Genomic DNA, 6,532 nt, shown 5'->3' with positions numbered 1-6,532 from the left:
CTTTCATCGCTGCACAAGCATCAGCCAAAGTGCCTGCCGAAATAAATTTCACCAAGCGCTTGGGGGGCAGGATAGGAGGCAATAACATGCAGCTAGCAAGGGGAACCTAAAAAGGGCCCTCTAACGGAGGATCTTAGAAAGGACCCCTCGCCCTCCTAAAAAGGAGACTTCTAAAAAAGAGGCTCCTAAAAAAAGACCCTTTAATAAGGGATCTTAAAAAAGGGCCCTCAATTAGGAGTAACCTAAAAACAACCCCCTATCAGGAGGATCCTAAAAAGGGCCCTCCATCAAGAGGAAGTGGCCCGTGGAGACGAAGCAAGCAACAAGCAGGAGAATCCAAAGAAGGACCCCTTGCACCAGGATCCTAAAAAGGATCCTATGCACCAGGAGGATCCTAAAAAGGGCCCTCCATCAGGAGGACCCGAGAGGGACCATGGCCCTAAAAAGGACCGTTTAATGGGAGGTCCTAGAAGGACCCCTTATATCGGGGCCCTAGGCGAAGTCCCTAAACACAGGAAACAGTAAAAAGACCTTGCAAGGCGTCCTCTGGGTTTACAAGGATTAGCTACCCTTGCGAACATCAAGGAGGCCAAAAGGCCTTACACAAAAATATATATATATATAGTGACAACACTAATAAGTCTAGAGCGGCCACCAAGCCGTCTAGCCAAAAAGGGTCCTAAAAGAGAACCTTGCAGAAATAGTACTATGTATAATGACAAGAGGGACGCTTCTCGCAAAGAAATAATAAGCGCGCGCAAGAAAAACATAAAAGGATAACTAAGACCCAAGGGGTCAAAATATCCTTATGAAAGCAACCAAGAGGCATCAAAAGAGGTCCCAGTGAACCCTTTCACATGGGCTCCAAAGGACCTCCAGCCTGATAGATAAAAGAGGGGAACCAACTAAACCCCTTCACACAGGCTTAAAAGGGCCTCAAATGCAATAGAACAAGAAATAAACAAGCAACATATGTATTTATACATTAAAAAAAAAAAAAAGGGAGTTCTTGAGACAATACAAGAGTTACCAAAAGAGAAGTAATACTAATAATGAAGTAAGGTGCAAATATTAAGCCATGCATGAAGGCCTATGTATAAGAACCAAGATGAATAGTCTACAATAGCACCTAAAGGTCCTCTCCTAGACTAGGGGGGCAAGTGTTGATGCTCAAAATCTCATCAAGGGAAAACACGCGGTTTACAAGGTGTGGATGCTAAGATGTCATGGCCTCGCACGGCCCCGCTCGGATGCTTAGGCGCGAGGCGACATGGCCTCACTTGGCCTCACCAGCCCCCTCCACAAAAGTGGCCTCACGAGATGCCTAGGCCACACCTCCCAAGTGGCCTCGCGAGAAGGTCTCGGCCACGCCACCAAAGTGGCCTCGCGAGATTCCTAGGCCACGCCACCCAAAGGGCCTCGCGAGATGCCTAGGCCACACCTCCCAAGTGGCCTCGCGAGAAGGTCTCGGCCACGCCACCAAAGTGGCCTCGCGAGATGCCTAGGCCACGCCACCCAAAGGGCCTCGCGAGATGCCTAGGCCAAACCTCCCAAGTGGCCTCGCGAGATGCCTAGGCCACGCCACCCAAAGGGCCTCGCGAGATGCCTAGGCCACACCTCCCAAGTGGCCTCGCGAGATGCCTAGGCCACACCACCCAAGTGGCCTCGCGAGACGCCTAGGCCGCGCCACCCAAAGGGCCTCGCGAGATGCCTAGGCCACACCTCCCAAGTAGCCTCGCGAGATGCGTCCATGGTTTCGCCCATGGCCTCGCCCATGGCCTCGTTCATGGCCTCGCCCATGGTTTCACCCATGGCCTCGCCCATGGCCTCGCCCATGGCCTCGTCCATGGCCTCGCCCATGTCCTCGCCCATGGTCCCGTGCCCATGACCTTGGAGGTGAGAATACTCACAAGGGGCAAGGTACATGCATGAATATGGAATGTGCCTACAAACCTAAAGAAGTCAGAGTACGGATATAGTACCCCTACCAGACAAGTAGAGGGAATGCCAGGAGTGGGTATGCAAGGATAGGAGTTATGGCCCGTACGTCTACAGCCATAGGTCAGAGCCGACACCACTACCTCCTACGCCACTACGCCTGCCACCACGCATTAGACATGGGTACCGACAAGTAGTGGAGACATCCTCCTGACACCTGCTTCTGTACGGGATGTACGATCACAACCTCTGAAGCCACTCCTCTGACACAGTACGTATGTACCACTTGGTCCCCTGGACCACTATGTATCTAAGGCCATTAGAGCCCCCTATAAAATGAACCCTAAGACCACCTGAAAGGAGGTGGGAAATTTGACTGTAGCAGAGGCTTAAGTGTGAATGAAAGACTGAAGTCTCCATTATTGTGATATCATTGTTCTTGAGTTATTGTTTAAGTTTTTACAGCTTTCCAATTAGCGATTTCGATTTGATCATTTTTCCAACTTAACTTCGTTGACGAGTTCTCACCGTCAACACTATCTTTCCCATCAGTCCACTCATTTAGTCCTCTCTCAATACACATGCCAAAGCTACCATGAATCTGTCCCACCTTCCAAGCTCATTTTCTTGTACCATCTAAAATAAAAAGGAATGAGTCTAATGCTCAGTAAGGAAAAACTACTAAAGCATATCATAAATCATAAAACGTAAAACATAAAACATAAGTCATAAAACGTATGATGTAAAAACGTAAATCATAGAACATAGGACTACAATATTAATGGCCATTAACTCATTACCATAGTATGTGATAGAAACCATCTAGGTCCTCTTACTACTATTAGAGGTAGGTTTAAACACAATATAGTATATGATAAACCATCTAGGTCTTATTGCTACTATTCGAGGTAGATTTAGACATAACTATAGTCTACGATAATGATAAAAATCCTGGGATTTGCCTATTTGCTATCTAAGCAACCATATTTCCCAAGCGACTAAAACATATACATACATACATACATACATACATACATACATACATACATACATACATACATACATACATACATACATACATATAAACATAATCATAAAACATAAAATCTAACCTATTTTCCTTACCAAAAACCAGGATATTGGAGACAAGAGCGGGATTGGAAACTCCTAAAACGAAATACCAAGTGAGTAAGAACTGGGTTGCTCCCGATAAGTAAGTAAGCAAGCATCGACCGCCCCCGGTGATTTTGTAAGTAAGCTCGGTTGGCCACCGTTATAAGTAAGACGTCCGGTTTAACATCCGCAACATAAGAGTTTGGTTAAACTCTGTGACATGTAAGTAAGATGTTCGATTTAACACCCGCGACATAAGAGTCCAGTTAAACTCCATGACATGTAAGTAAGACGTCTGATTTAACACCCGTGACAAAAGAGTCCGATTAAACTCCATGACACATATGTAAGATGATTCCGGAATCAAGCCATTATGATTATGAGAGTATGTTGAATTCTCCTAGGAGTCTTAGTAATCTATGTATTTTAAGTATACACTTGTGTTTGTGCAAAGTAAGTTAAGTAAGTCAAGTATGATAAGATGATAAGTACGATATGTATGATATGCAAGTTAAGTACGATATGTATGATATGCATGTTAAGTATGAATACATGATAAGTATGATATGTATGATATGTAAGTTAAGTATGATAAGTATGATATGTATGATATGCATGTTAAGTATGAGAAGATGATATATGTGATATGTATGATATGCATGTTAAGTATGATATGTATGATATGCATGTTAAGTATGACAAGTAGGTTATGAGTTAAGATCAATGTATATACACTTGCTCTGGGATTTTCTGTGTGCAGGTTTACTTAGTTACGTAATCTGGTTATTGGGCATGACCATAAGTTTTCCAGGACGCTCACACATTCTTGAATTGTATGTTAGGGTTCGATCTTTCCAAAACCCTATTTATAGTTGAATATCTGTATGATCACTGTTAGGGCTTCATGTTTGTCTTCTTTATGCTATGTATGCTAAGTTGTTGTGTTTCTCTTACCTAGTTGTTTCATGTTGTAGGTAAGCAAAACAGCAAGACAGATCAGTGAGCGCTGGAGTCTGTCATGCGGAATGTAAATATGGCCCGACTGTGGAAGTTGCTACACTTTTGTCAAGTTTTAAGTTGTGTAAAATCTTTATTACGTTTATGTTTAAGTTGTTTTAAAGTTTCAACTATCGTAAACTTATTTAAGTATGCGCATGCTTCTAAACTAAGTAAGTATTTAAAAAGTTTTTTTTACATAGATTTTTTGGTCTTTTAATTAAACGAAATTAAGATTTTTCTGCAAATGATGTATGTTTTCCACAATTATGTTGGTCGTTTTTACTGGGTGGTTACAATTATGACCTACGTTATGACCTAGAATATATTATGATCTTGTATGATTAAGCATAAATTAGTGTTGCTATGAACACTTGTATGAACTTATGGTATGCTTGTTATGACTATGTGGTTATATAATTGCTTGTTTGTATTTTCTTTATTGAGCTTAGAAGCTCACTCCTTATGATGTTATTATGTAGATAATTGAGGTTAGAATGGCCGATGGCGAGTGGGACCTAAGAGCATAGTGATGTATTTGTGGGGACCATATAGTCAAGGAATGATCAACGGCCAATTACTTTATTTACAAAGCATTTTCTTAAGTTTTCTTTTTATTCAAATGTTGCTCAGTTCATTTTGTTAAAAAAGCTTATTATATTTTTGTAAATACATGGGATCTCTTTGCTTATTATGATTTTCTTAAATAAAAAAGCAATATTTATGTTTATGATCCAATGTTGTATTCTGGATAATACTATGAGAAATTAGTGCGTTAGAGTAGGATGAAACACTACCCTACATTTATACATGGGTTCTCTTGATGTATGGCATGAGGTATGAAATATCATACCTAAATTTGTTTAAGGGTTTTTTATTTTTCAAAAATTACAAATAAAATCAATTATTTTTATATTTTCATTCCAATGTTATTATGGAAACATTATTTTGTTCTACAAGTGTTGGTGCGTCTAAACATAGTTGAAGTTTGGACTCACTTGCTAATAAATATAGTCCAATATTATATTCATCCAAGATTAAGAAAATAGTAAGTCTTAATTTTGTTTAAAACATTCTTCTTAATTTTAAAAAATATTTATTTTAATTACTTTTATAATTATATTTTTACATATGATGCATGGAATCATAGATCCACAATCTTGATTTTGGTTTCGAGAATCAGATTAAAAAAAGGCCAGCTAATTTCAACATTTCTAGCTTTTCCATTAAGCATCCTAATTACGTCCCGAAACAACCAAATTTATTTGACTGTGAAGTATTTACTATATTATTCATGCTTACAAACTGCAAAGTTGACTCGCGATCATTTGTGTTAGATTTTTATACACTCATTTTTCTATTCTTTTTTTAATATTATATTGTGAATCTTATATTCATTTTTTTTCTCGTCTGAATCCAATGAAAAAAGATGTTTGGTTGGCATATTCTGATTACAACTTTAATAGAGAGAAACTATTGAAGGATGTAAAAGACTTTCATCTGAGTAGAAGATCATAGAATATTATGGTATACCAAGTTGGGATGTTATCTTATTAAAAAACGATACATAGGTTGAGTTTGATTGTCTTCTTTTTTTCTTTTATCTTTCATCTTTGCATTTCCCAACAATGTAATAACAAATTCAATCACCTTAAACAAAAGAATGGGGACGAATTGAATTTTTCTCATAGTTTGGTTGATTTGTTATGTTTTTGTTTGCATTTTGTGAATACTATAGTAAGACTTTTTATTTGTTGTAAATCTGACCCATAGCGTTTATAAAATATTTCGTAATATTTTATAAAATGTTAAATCTTTTTCTTTTAGGGTAATAAAATGACTAATTTATCCTCAATTAATCTTAATTAGTTTAAGCTTTTGTAAATGAATTAAAATTATATCATAAAATAAAAAACAAATAAAAAAAACTTAAGTAAATAAAATTAATTTGAAAAAATAGCCTGACACATGTTATATTCATAATTGCCCAATTTTTTTAATTAAATTGATTTTATAATTAAAAATATATTTAATAAAAATAAAACATATTAAAATTCCTTTCTCTCTCCTCCTTCTCTCGTTCTTTCTTCTTCTTCCTCTTGTTCTTGGGATGAAGCAAACCAATGCCATGGTTTAAATGGCAAAATTATGTTTATACTTTTCACTGTCTTGGGACTTTCATAATCACCGGCGGTTGTATATAGCATACAAGAGTTTTAAAAATATAAATGAAGGAACTGTAACATTTCTTATATTAATTTATATATAAATTTAGAGTTTTCCTTTATATTAATGAAAAAAATCTACACCACACTTTTTGTACAAATAGCCCAGAAAAAACAAACTAAAATAGAAAAGAAAAGAAAAGAAAAAAAGACAACCCAAATCAGCCAAGTTCCCGAAGACAGACGAACCAGGCCCTCCGAACCCAGAAGTGGCCTAGTCCATTGAGCTCCACCTTTGTTGATCCAAATTAGGGGTGTTC

Source organism: Humulus lupulus, chromosome 3 (genome assembly GCF_963169125.1).
Source record: "Humulus lupulus chromosome 3, drHumLupu1.1, whole genome shotgun sequence".
Classification (NCBI taxonomy): Eukaryota; Viridiplantae; Streptophyta; class Magnoliopsida; order Rosales; family Cannabaceae; genus Humulus; species Humulus lupulus.
This window is presented reverse-complemented; position numbering follows the sequence as displayed.